Here is a 14421-nt window from a genome sequence, read left to right as displayed (position 1 = left end):
TGTTGTATGAAAACTCCACTAACGGGAGATGTTTTTCCCAGCTGTTGCCGAAATCGATTATACATGCACGTAGCATGTCTTCTAGAGTTTGTATAGTGCGCTCAGACTGCCCATCCATGTTGTTCGTATGTTCGGTCAGAATACAGAAGCACCTAGGCATTTAATCACAGACGCAGTCAGAATACAGAAACCTGTCATTCAAAGCCCGCGTGTTGTTCGTATGTTCGGTCGCGTATAGCGTATCGGGTAGTATAGTATGATCGTATAGCATGCTGAGTATAGTATAAGCATATATCGTAGCGTAATGTAGTCTAGATTTGCAGCGACTTGTTATCGTTTTGAGATAGTAGAGCAATGCGAGTCGTGCGTGTCGATTGAAGTGATAGCAAAAATCGAATAATTCTCTAAAAAGTTAAGCACATAAACAGATATGGACACATAAAACACATAAAATCGACGAACAATCAGGGTTAGCAGTTGCGGGTTCAGAATCGAAACACATAAAATCGTGAAATGTATTGTCTGCGTCTACTAGACATTGACTACCCAAAGCGATTCGACTATTCACAATAGCCTTGTCGTCACTTTCAACTTTCGGGCTCGAGTTGCTGCCTCGATTCTTGGGCATTCAACACGTATTCCCTAGGTCATACTTGTGAGTTCAGGTCGTTGGAGTCCCTCAAGGCTTTGGTGAGATACATGAAATCCGGAACCAGGTGTCAAGGTTAGGGTTTCACCCCTAGCTTGGCAACCCCTTCCTTGTTTTAGTAAAATTTGAGGAGATTATTCATCAAAATATGGATTTCACTCCTGATTTGGTATAATTCTCCTCGTTTGTTATTGAAAATAATAAGGAAATCATTGATAAATTGATATAATCGGCATTGATCAAGCAATTTAAGCGAGAGTTTGCGGTTTTCACACCTAATCCTAACTAAATCACTTGATTCCAATTGAAAATTCGAGTGCAGTGATAGCGAGAAATATAGCTGGGGTTAACCTATAAGCTTCGGTCTGTTGGTTCCTAACTATAGTCTAGGTCTCTAAGACAGCGACCCGGACTAGGTCGTGTCTTGCCTAATTCCCTATAGTTATGGTTCTGATACCAATCTGTCACACCCCAACCGATGGCGGAATCATCGGGGCATGGCACTGAGCGAAACAGATTGTCCAGAAGTTTCCATAACAACTATCATTACCATTTAGTTTAAACAATACGTCCCATACCGTATCCCAAATAGTAAAACAAATTATTACAGATAACAACCAGTCAAATATTCTGTTCCGACAACTCAGATTTAAATATAAATAATAAAATAGTTTGTTTGTTTCTAAAGAACCCTATCTTGACCATGACAGACAACTATTTGTTGGGGGGCTCTAGAGCTTTATTCTAGCCTCGCTTTCCTAGCAAGCAAACATCTTAAACACCTGTCACATACGTTAAAATAAGGTCAATACATATAATGTAAATGTGAGCATACAAGTTTAATATAGCATATAGAGTTTGAAATAGTTTACGCATAACCAGCACGTACACAGAGGAAAACGAAGCATGTTAATTATCGACATGGATCTATCAATGACTGCGGGTTGACTGCCCGAGGCAGTTCGCAATACATGATTACCATCGTAATCCATGCAAGTAATTGTCCTTAACAACCCCCGTGTGAACGGGTGCTGAGTCCAAACTATAGTACTACGTCGTTAAGGCAGGTAGACATCATTCCACGTGTAAACATAACAACAAGCATTCATTTAGTCACGTAATACATGCAATACGGTTAGCGTTTAAATAGTTGAGTAGTGTGTTCGATTGTGTTTTAGATAAGTAACGTATGTAACACCCAAAAGTGCTAAAGCAAAAAGGGTTCGAGTATACCCACAGCGATTGATTGATGGATTGAAGGGAGCGCTTGAGAGTAGGGTTAGCCTGAATAGTTCGATAGCATGACGATGAGTAACACGTTAAATGGAAACAAGTGGTGATGAGTCGAACAGCCTGGTCGATCGAACAGCAGGTTCGATCGAACGGGTTGTTCGTTCGGTTAGACAGTCCGTTCGGGCAGTCTGTTCGATCGGCTGGTAGGCTCGATCGGTTAGATTGTTCGAGTGGATTGTTTCTTCCTTTGAGGAGGATGTGTTTGTGTATGATGTCTTGACCTTTCGAAGTTTTCGTTGTAGTATTTGAGAACATTGAAGTGTTCTTACCTTTCAGGTCGATCATTCGAACGGGCCGTTCGATCGGCCGGCTTAACCGATCGGTTAGGCACTTCAGTAGTAAGTCCTCAGCAGGATGTCACCTGATCGGTTAGAATGTTCGATCGGGTGGCACTCTAATACGTCGAACGAGTTGAAAATCGATTAAGGGTTGAAGCATAGTATCTCATGATCCGAAGAGTAATGTTGACATACAGTCGTTCGATCGAACATTACTTCGTTCAATACTATACTTCATGAAATTGTCAAAGTGTGGGGCCATATGCTAGCCGATCGGCTGGCCTGGTCGATCGGCTGACATGTCCGATCGGTTGGGCTGTTCGTTCGAACAGCCTGTTCGATTGGTCAGCATTCTGACCTGGTCGGCCTGTTCGCCTAACACTTGGCTGCCCTGATTGTTTGACGTTATATCGAGGTATTTTGACAACGAGCTGAAACCATGGAACCTTCGTTCTTACTTGTTTCCCTTGCTCGGACAGGAATCACCCAAGTCCGGCCGGTGAACGGTTCGGAACGGTAGTTTAACGTTTAACCCGAAATCGGTGAACCTCGTAGATAGAATCCGAATCTTGAACCACACAACCATTAGGATGATTCGTGAGTTGGCTCAAGCTCCGTTTCTACCGGTTTGAAGGCATTGAGTGTAAAAGAGTTGAAAGAAAGTTGGAAATCCTTCTTTCAATCCTTCACACTATGTAAATGTTCAGATCTGTAATAGATCTTAGTTTGTTTATGTGGAAATCGGCTAGATCCAAGTGATTCTTGGTGGATTGAGGCCAAAACATGAAGTTCTTGAAGAACACCATGATGACATCATCCTAGAATGCTTAAATCTTGATGATATCACGGTTAGAAATCAAGATTTGAAAGATAGAAAGGTGTAGGAGTGTGTATTGATCAAGAAAGTACAAGATTTAGGATGAAAACTTACCGAAATCGGAAGAAATCTGAGAAAAGAGGAGGAGCACGAGCTGGTCGATCAGAGGGTTTCCAAAAGTGGAAAGAATGACAATGACAGGCCTATTTATAGGCTTCCAAAGGAGAAAAGGGCTGGCCGATCGGCCAGGCATCCCGATCGGACAGCCTGTTTGATCGGACAGTCAGTCCGATCGGCTGGGCTGTTCGATCGGCTGACAACCTGAGCAATCAACAACCTGCTTTGAGTGTTCGGTGCGACGATTTCTGATATTTCGATTGAAGACGATACGAGTACGATAGAGTTTCCTATTCAAATTACTTTTAATCCCAACCACTATATCTACATACAAGCATCTATATCTCGCATAATCTCTTCTCCACTAATTATCATGATTCGATTTCGATTGCATTCGATTGAATTTCGAGTTTTGATTTGATTGATTTGATTGATCGCCACACATAACATGAAGTAAACACGCACAGGTAACACATAAGGCACACACACGTAATATAACACCAAATCCACATAATTCGAGTTTCGAGTTCGATTGATGATTCAAGTAGCTTGATTATTGACTGATTAACTTTATCGCATTGTTAATTCCTACTATTCACAGTCGTAAATCGGTTTGCGTCGATTAAACATTCGATTACTTCGATTTCTTGATTAACAACACTTACTCCACATAATACAAATAAAACATAAAATAGACTAATTACAGTCAAGGAAGTCAAAGTTGACTTGGACTTTGACTTTGACTTTGACATTCGAAAACACTGGGTGTTACATAAATTGAGGGAATTCTCTATCACACCCTCAAAATCCACACGCGGAGTACTACCGCGAGGCGAGTGACTGATCAGGATCTAGCCACTAATCATGATGAACCATTTACGTAAGTTATAAATTTTCCAATTGACATGATTAGTGATCAAGGTTCAAATGTCCACAAACACAGTTTAATTTAGTAGCGGGAGTATAAAGAAAACCCATATTAATTTAAAACCACAAGTTCGTTAATTATACGTTGATCATGAAACTTACAAACCACGCACTCCAGCCGATTGTAATATCCGTCCTAAGCTGTAACGAGCAACCTGCAAAGCATGCAGCAGGGTGTCAACATAAAGTTGGCGAGTTCACGAGTTGTCCAGTTTTAGTTTAAAAAAACGTAAGTTATTCGATTGTGTATTTATAATCATGTTATGGGAAGCTACCCCATCTGTAAGCATACTAAACTGTAGGATACCGAATACTGGTGACTGTCAAGTTGTTGTGACCCGAGTCAATGTCTATCATCATTGACCATGTAACAAGGCACACTAGTTCACGCCCGATCCCCCCGGTCACGGTATGAGGTTTATCAAACCTAATAGCGCTATCAACTAATATCTCGTTCGCCCCCGGAGATTAATCGGTATTGTAAGCAGAGACTTAATGATAGAGTTTCGTTTAATTTGCTAAGACATGATTTATAACTAGTATTCAAATGTATTCCCTCCGGGAATAGTAGTTAAAAAGTATCCTTCCCAAGGATAGTAGTTCGTCCGTGTCCCCCCAGGACGCATGCTTTTAGTGTGTGTGAACTCACATTTGCTTTGCTCATAAAGTTTATCATGAACACACAATGGTTCATGTCCCACAACGACTCCTTCTCCATGCAAGCTCCAACAGTAACCTAACGACCTACAAAGCATGTAGTAACGTATCAACAAAAATGTTGGCGAGTTCACAGTTAGTTGTCTGTTTTAAAGGTGTTCCAAAAACCATAAGTTATTTCAAAAACCAGAAGTTGCTAAGTTCCTTGTTCTCATAATCACATGTCGTGGGGCTACCCCATTGTTTTAAACCACTAGACCCGTACCATATCGACTACTGACTTAAGTTATGTTGCATGCCCTAAGTCAATGTCTATCCTCATTGATTAAGTGCCCAAGTACATTAGTCCATGTCCGTCCTCTACGGCACGGTGTGAGGCTTGTCAGACCTAATAGCGTTATTTAACTAATGACCCGTTCGCCATTGGCCGGCGATTAAGTCGATATAAAATGGGGGACTTCAAGATAGAGTTGTTGTCTAGTAAGCTTAAGGTTGTGGCTCTTCCCAAGGAGAGCGGAGGTACGTATTCTACCCAAGGAGAATACGCAGGTTACATCCCACCCAAGGGGGATAATTGTTGTTGTTTAACCCATTTCCAAACCACCGGGAATCCCATGCTTTGAAGAAAAGTGTGAACTCACCTTAGATTAGCTTGGCCGATAAATAGTCACTTGAGCTAATGTGGTCAACCACGTCCTAACATGGTTACCATACAAGTCAGGTTCATATTCAAGTAATGCACATATTTGTTCTACATATATAGTAACACTTTGCATACACGAAACAGTCATGGCATACACGTAGTATCATGGCAGTCAATTAACACATAATATGTTTAACAGTAACGTTTACATACACGTATAAGGCCCAAGTACATGGGCCTGTGATAGTGTGCGACAGTGTGCGAGCCCTAAACAAGTGTGCGATCATGTGGTCTCGAGTCGCGACTGTGCGGTCTCGAGTAGAGACTATGCGGTCTCGGTTCATGCATTTGTCAGTCGAGACTATGAGGTCTCATGTGACAATTGTCAAATTTGCATACATCCATATAATTATTAGACAATGATTAATGCTTAATGACTGTGTTGATTTACAATTTATGACATGAATTGCTTTCTGATTATTATTATTATACAAACATGTGCATCATATATTGCAAGTGACATAACATTATTGCATGCAAACTTTGTTGATTCAAATGATGCACGAAACAAAGTTAGCACAGTTATCAGATAAATCAGAAAAATACTGACGGAGTTCAGTACATAGACAGACATGGTATTGAGATACAGAATGGGCCAGAAACCAAGAATTACACTAGTATAGTGTGTAGGAAAGTAAGGAACATAAAACCGCCTTCCTATTGATAGTTTAAGTGCCGGAAAGTGCCTAAAACTTACATAAACTGCATAATTATGCAGAATTAAGCAAAATTCAGCATTTAAACAACTTAATATCATGCAGAAATATGGTTAAATGGTCCTGAATGCTTTCTTAAGTGTCGGGAATCAAAGCACACTAAACTGCATAGTTTAGCACCTTAACGAACCGGTAACCAACCGAACAACCGGACACTATCCGAAACACCAAATTTTCACTAGAAGCATTGTTTTAACATTTCCAAGCTAGTTATGGTTCCCGAACATCATAACACACTATATAACATCCTAATAACTAATCACCCTAACTAAACACTTGGATTGTAACTATATAAACTAACTACCATTTACACCCAAAACGAGACCCCCCACCTATTCACGGCCATGATGTGGCCCCCACATGTGGATTTTATTTTGTTATATTAATAGATTGTGTTCCCTCTTTTATAACATATAAACCACTAGTTAATCTTGTGTTGGTGGATATTATAAGAAACCAGTAGAACTTGAGCTTATCAATCACAAACTCACTAACACTTGAACACACTCTCCTCTCTCCCTCCCATTCTCGGCCGAGAACCACACCAAGCACCACCACCTTCATCAATCATCTTTCATCCATTCCATACATGTACAAAGGTGTAAGAGGCAACACAAGGAAGCTAGGAACTCTTGGAAGTTGAAGGACCTCTCATACAAGCTTTTAACCACCTCTTCTTCATCTTGTGATCATCCCTAGCCTTGAGCTAGTAGTAAGATCATTCTACACTCCATTTCTCATCTTATTAAGTTGGTTAAAGAATGATACAAGAAACTAATCTTGAAGAACACTATGAATCATGAACATGAAACTTAAACATAAGCTTAAAAATCATAAGAAATCATGTTGTTAAGTGTTATTATGCTTCTTGATGGTTGATTATTTGTGTTTTTGATGTTAAACATCATATGATCTTGCTAGATGGTGATTAAAGACATAATCTAGTAAGATGAGAGGATGATTATGTTGTAGACCAATAGATCATCCTTGTGCAAATCATGAACATGAAGTGTAAATTGTTTTTCTTGAAAAAATGATGATCAAAGTGAATATATAGTCTTGTAAACCTATGATTTTAAGAATGATTTTTCAAGAAACCAAGTTAAGAATACAAGATTTACATAAACTTGGTTCTTAAAGAGATTAACCATATTTTTAGTGGTTAATCAAGTGTAGAAGTATATATTTAACAAGAAAAACTCAAGAAGAAATATTTTTAGAAAATTTATTTACAAGTTGTAAACATCTAATTTCTTCAATACTGATGTTTTTAAATAAATAACCACACTTTAAAGGGTAACTAAGCTTGATTTTGTAAATTTTTAAGTTCATGAAGTAGTGATTAATGCTTGATTTTGGCAAATTGGTAAGTATTGGTTGATTTGTTGTTGATTGTGATGATTTATAAAAGAAAATGATATGCTTTGAAAGCATGGAAACCTCCATTTTTAAGGGGAAACTATGGCAAAATTTTTCTAAAAATTAAACACTTAAAAAAATATTTTTAAACAAATATTTACAAGTGTATTTTAAACCATGAATTTTCATACAAAGCTTGCCATAAATTTTGTTACAAAAATTATAAACATTAGAGGTTGGTTTTTGATGTTAAAAGTGACTAAATATGTATTTAGGAGCATATATATTTAGATGTCACCATGTGTGATTATTTTTATATTATGTGTATTAGTTATATTTTAGGATATGAAATAATATAACTCACCAAAATACCAAGAAATTACAATCCAAAATATTACCAAAATTCCAAGAAATGAATAAATAACATAAACCCAAAATATTAGAGAAACCGAACAAGGAATATAACTCACATAAAATATATATTTTGAGAGTATATATTGATGAATTTTTATTAGAAACAATATCCCGGAAAAATGTATACAATAATTAAGTATAAGGATACTTAATAAACACAATAAGAATACGTATTCTTGTACGTATAAATATACACCGGAATACACCACCGATACTTGGCAAAAATATACAAGTTTAAGATACAAGTATGAATACACCCATCTATGGGGAAACTATACATGTACAAATACATAAATGTGACAAGTTAAAATATATATTATTTTAACTAATGTTCCAAAATTTAATAAATATAATTTAAGTTAAAATATTTGTTATTTTAACAAATAATTATATAACTCGGAATAATATTGATGACACAAAGAAACGTAACTCAAAGACACTAATTAAAACTAAGTCAAGGCACGAACCACTCGTCTAATGAACCGTAGTACGTTGTAGGTAGTCGTGCACTCTAAGGGAAGCTTTGAGTTACATTGGATACGAAGAACGCAAGATTGTGAGTTCATGTCCCCCTTTTCTTTTAACTGTTTTCGGTTTTATAACTTCGGGGGTGAAGTACTTGTTATAAATTGTTTACAAACGTTTACATATGGTATGGTTAGCTAAGGAATGTATTGTTAGATCATGTGAGTGGTGGGTACAACGCTTAAGACCATTAATCCTCGTAGTAGGACCGAGGGACATGAGTGATAGATCTATTTGGGTTTAGCGAGCCCCACCCATGTGGACCGGAATTAGGCCCATGAGGTGACTATGTCTTACAGCCGGAGGCCCGGTACAAAATCTGCTAGGATTGAGCCTTCCTGCATCACGTCACACATATTAATGGCCTTGCAAACCATTAATTGATCTGTTTTCTTTGTTTGCTTTTATATCGGGATTTTACAAATACATACATACTTATAATGATTACAAAGTTTATTCGAGCTCACATACAAAACACATGAACTCGCTCAATTTTTGTTGATGTTTTCAAACTACATGTATTTCAGGAAATTAAGTATGGATCTGGCGGGCGTTGAAGTTTACAAGTCATGTTTCTAATAAAAGATGTCATCCGAAGTCGAAGGGTTTGGGTTGCTCAAAACCTAGTTTGTTAGTATCTTTTGTGAAGTCCTTATGGAACTTAAAACTTGTTGGTATTGTATTTTGAACATGAAGTCTGTGTTTAGATTTTAAGACAATGTTGTTTGTAATGTTTTAAAACTATATATGGATGAACATCTTGGGTTTTACCATATAGTTATTTGTTATGGTTGAATGCAATGATATTAAGCAAGCCACACATAATCACGCTTCCGCAAAAGTCAGGGTGTGACATCTTGAGTCGCAACCGGACCCACAACCATGGTCTCGAGTCCCCTGGTTTGTGTGCAGGTGTGGTCTTGGGTCGAAACAGTGAGGTCTCGACTCGCAACCTCTGTCGAGACCAAGAGGTGTAACTGACTTCCTTGATTGTAGCCCATTACCTCCGTAACAATAGTTAACAAGTTTGGCAGTTTCAAATCAGATCAAACAACAATAAGTCTACACAATTATACACCCTAATTGTCATCTACTCATGAACAATAATCAATCGATCAACATTCAAGGCATTCATTCGGATCATTAAAACAATTATTCCACTTATTATCATGCAACCCTAATCATCTAAATCATGACCATCAAACAATAAACTAATCCTTAATCAAATTTACACAACAAAACTGTTTTGACATGCCATACAATCGATCTCATAGCTATCATGCAACTCCGATCAACATCCAACAATACCACCACACATTCATGCATCCATCGATTGCCAAAACCCTAGCATCATCCAGTTATATTATGCATTTATCCAAACCAATTCTAACAGTTTGTTTACCTAAGTTCCTAATCACCAAGCACAACATAAATCAACATCATAATCAAACACATGTTCCGGATTTACAAGCACAATTTCGTTAATAAAACTACTAGCATGAAACCCTAGTTATCACATAAGATCATAACAATCACCACACCACGTATTATGAAAAACTAACAACGTTGGAACACTAACCGCGATGGATTGGCTTGATCGAGACACGAGGGCTTTGAATGGCGGGAACGCTGCCGTCGAACAAGAGGGAGGAGAAGAGAGAGTAGAGTTTTGTGTGTGTTATGTATTTTGAAAGTTATGAGGAATAAACCTCAATATGGGATATGTGTATGCGCATAAGGGGAGTGGGCCGAACCCATCTTTAGGTTCTGTTTGGGTCGTAGGCCGAGACACAAAAACATGAGCTTGGGCCGAGTACAATTGTGCACAAGACGAAAGTGTGTGATCGAGAGTGGGGTGTGCGACCCATCGGTGTTGTGGGATCTAGTTCTTGCAACACTTAACATACAACACGTATACATAAACAAACTCATAAACAGTTGACACAATCAGCACATCAATTAATCAAATAACGTACATGCAAGTCACATCAAAGCACAAAGAAAGGTTCTGAAATACGAGTTGCACAGTTTATATTTGGATTTTTTTACATTTATATATATAAACATATCTATGGTTATATCCGAGTCGATAATACGAGGTGTCACATTCTCCCCCAAAATTCAAGCGTCATTTCTTCACCCAAAACCTTCATGGACCCCAAATCCTTCGATCAGACTCAGAGCGAAGATGCTCTATATTGTAAGTGGGGTAAAGCTTCATTCGAGAATTTGATGAAGGCATATGGGATTAAGTCCGAGTGGCACCCAATCCTACCATCTGAGAAATATGTCGCATTTCCCCTTCGTGACAGGAAGATTACTATGTTCGTTGATTTCTTTAAGTTTTGCAACTTCAGGCTACCGATGACTAAGTTTTGCAAGGAAGTGTTGGATGAGTATGCTATCCACATATCACAGGTACATCCACTTGTTCTTGTGAAGCTTCGTCATTTTGAGTATGCTTCACTGAGTTTGGGGCATTTGCCGAGATGCTTGTTTTTCGTGCCTTTTACACCTTGGTTTGGAAGGCCTTGTTTTTTAGATTCGGTCGCTGGGGAACAGATGTATCATGCTTACGTTTAGTTCCGTCCAGCGCCCGAGACAAAATATATATTTAGTGAATAAAATAAAATTAATATAAATAATAGGCCTGTTTAGATTTGCCAGCCAACTCGAACTTGATAAATAAAGTTCGGACTTGGGCTCCTCTATTAAAAAACCTAGAGTAAACTGCAATTTTACCCCCTGAGGTTAGGGGTCATTGGCATGTCTACCCCCCCTAAGGAAATAATTGCAATTTTACCCCCCACTGTTCACTGTTATGTCGCAACCTTACCCCCCGGCGTAAAAGTCAATAACAGATCTGTTAACTCTTAGTTGAAATGACTATATTACCCTTCCATTTTACCCCCCAACATTCCTGTTAAGTCGCACAATTACCCCCATTGGTAAATTACTAATTTGTCCTTTGTTATTACCCCCTGTAGTTTGAGTTAAGACACAACATTACCCCCTGCAACTTCCAAAACCCTTCCCGCCAAAATCAAAAAACTGATCTATGATTCTATAATAAAAAATCTTAACCTGTTCTATGATCTGAAACCTAATTCTGAATCAATTCACACGTAATCTGATTTTGATCATATAAACACCTAATTCTGAATCAAATCACTATGATTTTGTTTTATTTCTTAAATCTGAATCAAGCATACCTGCTGCAATGTGTTCTATACTCAAAAAATAAAGCATATCTGCACTAACAATTTCATTCAATGTATTTGATCAAAAATCAAGCATACCTGCTGCAATGTGTTTTATACTCAAGCATACCTGTTGCATACCTGCTGCAATCAAGCATACCTGCTACAATGCGTTTTATACTCAAGCATACCTGTTGCAATGAGTTCTATACTCAAGCACACCTGCTGCAATATGTTCTATACTCAAGCATAACTGCTGCAATCTGACCAACAATGTATCAAACCACTGATTAACCACACTAGAATCTGTTATGACTACTAACAATGTATCAAACCACTGATTAAGCAAACCACTACTGCACATTTTGACTATTAACCACACTAGAATATGTGGTGACTATTAATCACACTAGAATCTGTTATGATTACTAACAATGTATCAAACCACTGATTAAGCACACTCACTGCTGCACATTTTGAGTTGAAAGACTTTAAACAGGTTGTTGATCAAATGCACAAAATGTATATCCGAATCAAACATCGAACATTCACAACTACACATTTTGATCATGTAAGATCATGTAACTGTCATAACTAGGCACATTTTGATCAAAACATCAAACATCCCAACTGCACATGTAACTGTCATCAACTATGTTCAGTAACTGCACATATAACTATCATCAACTATGATCATGTAATTGTAAACATTGGTCATAACTAGGCACATCATATTAAATCAAAAAGATCCTAATATATATACAATTAGATCAATATTAAACCAAAAGATCCTAATATATTTAACCAAAAGATCCTAATATATAAAACATCAACTACACAACCATCTCCTGCTGCGGGGGAAACTGGAAGTGCAGGAAAGGGCGGCCTCGCATTTTCACCACCACGGACACCACAATCGATCGAACTGACCACCGAATCCTCATGTCCACTGCAAACACAAAAAGATCGATGTTTCAATAACCCCCTATTTTTTACTTGTTCAGAAAGATCAATGTTTATACCTGAAATCACAGAGAACAGGGAGGATCGGTGGTTGTCGCCGGCAGCCAGGTGCATCGGCGGAGCTGGAGTGGACGCCGTTTTGGTCGCCGGAGGTGGAGGTGGAAGCATGGGGTTCTGCGATTCACTCAATGTGGAGTGGAAGCCGATGGGTGTTGACGTTGTGGTCGCCGGAGCTGGAGTGGAAGCCGGTGGGTGTTGACATTGTGGTCGCCGGAGCAATGGAGATGGAGGTGGATCGTTGGTGGGTGAAGAAGAAGTAGAGTGAGTGAAACTTAGGGGGTAAGGATGATGGTGGAAGAGAAGTACAGGGGGATTATAAAGATCCAAAGGGTGAAATTACCTTTATGCCCTTTGACCTTTTAAAGATAACATTGACTTTGACGCCGGGGGGTAAGGTTGCGACATAACAGTGAACAGTGGGGGGTAAAATTGCAATTATTTCCTTAGGGGGTAGGCATGCCAATGACCCCTAACCTCAGGAGTAAAATTGCAGTTTACTCAAAAACCTATCTCAGCTCAAATGTTTTAGTAAGCCAATCTTAAATACGGAGTAACTCATAGCCTGTTTTACATGGTTATTATTTTTAATAATATATTGGATAAATTACATTTTTCGTCCTTTATGTTTGTATCAGATTACAATGGATAACCTTTAACTTTAATAATTACAGTCACAGTCCTTTATTTCGAAAACACATTACACCCTAGGCCCTTTGACACTAACCAAGTTAAAATTTTAAGTTAAGTTAATTATGTGACTTGCACACAAGGGTAGATCAGTAATTTTACTTGTTTATTTAAAATATATTATAATTATACCTAAACCCTATCTCTTTCTCTCTATCTCTCTCTTTCTCTCTCTCTCTCTCTCTCTGTTTTCAATCCAAGCAGACCCCTAAATCACCTAAATCAAAATTACTTTTTCGCAAGTGGAAGATTCAGCTAAAAATCAAAACTTCTCAAAACTTCTCATATGAAACAAGCAACTGATAGCTCAATTCTCTTCCTTTCTAATCTTTCCCACATTTATTCCTCACCGGACATGGCAACACTGTATGAGCCACTTTATCACGGATGCATATTTTGGTGATGCAATATTGACTAAACAGTGAAATAAATTCCAGATCTGGTAATTCTACACATTCCCAAATGATTAATTTTATAAATTAAAAACTTGTTCTTTAAAAGATGGTCAAAGTCAACAACAAATATATATGATGATATAAACTAGCTTTCACCTTCTCCAATGTTTCAAACTGAAAAAATTATTCATATTATCTTATTACAATTGAACTACTGAACCATAAAACATATTAAAAATACTCAAATAACAGATTATGCTAGGACTTTCATTAAACGGTTTGTTTGCAACCATTGCATCTGAAAAATGATGAAAAGTACAATAAATTAACAAAGATCACCAAAAAATAAAGGGTAAAAAACCAATATTCTTGATTGACTAAAGTCAAAACTGATGGAAAAGAGAGTTTGGATGTGTAAAAGAGAGTTCTTGCTGCAAGGGTTTCAGATCTGAGGCAGTTAACAAGAAGTCATCATTTTCCGGCCACCAATTTCCGGCCGTAATTTCAGGTCTGTACTCATTTAGCACTCGGATACGGTAATAGATGGTTGAGATGTATAAGGGATTCAGATCTGAGACAGGGTTTCATGGGTTAAAGTGGTGGTGAGGGTGGTTGTTGCGAATTTGGTGGTGGCTGCCGGAGAGTTAGGGTGGCGTTGGTG

This window comes from Helianthus annuus, chromosome 4 (genome assembly GCF_002127325.2).
Source record: "Helianthus annuus cultivar XRQ/B chromosome 4, HanXRQr2.0-SUNRISE, whole genome shotgun sequence".
NCBI classification, from domain to species: Eukaryota; Viridiplantae; Streptophyta; class Magnoliopsida; order Asterales; family Asteraceae; genus Helianthus; species Helianthus annuus.
This window is presented reverse-complemented; position numbering follows the sequence as displayed.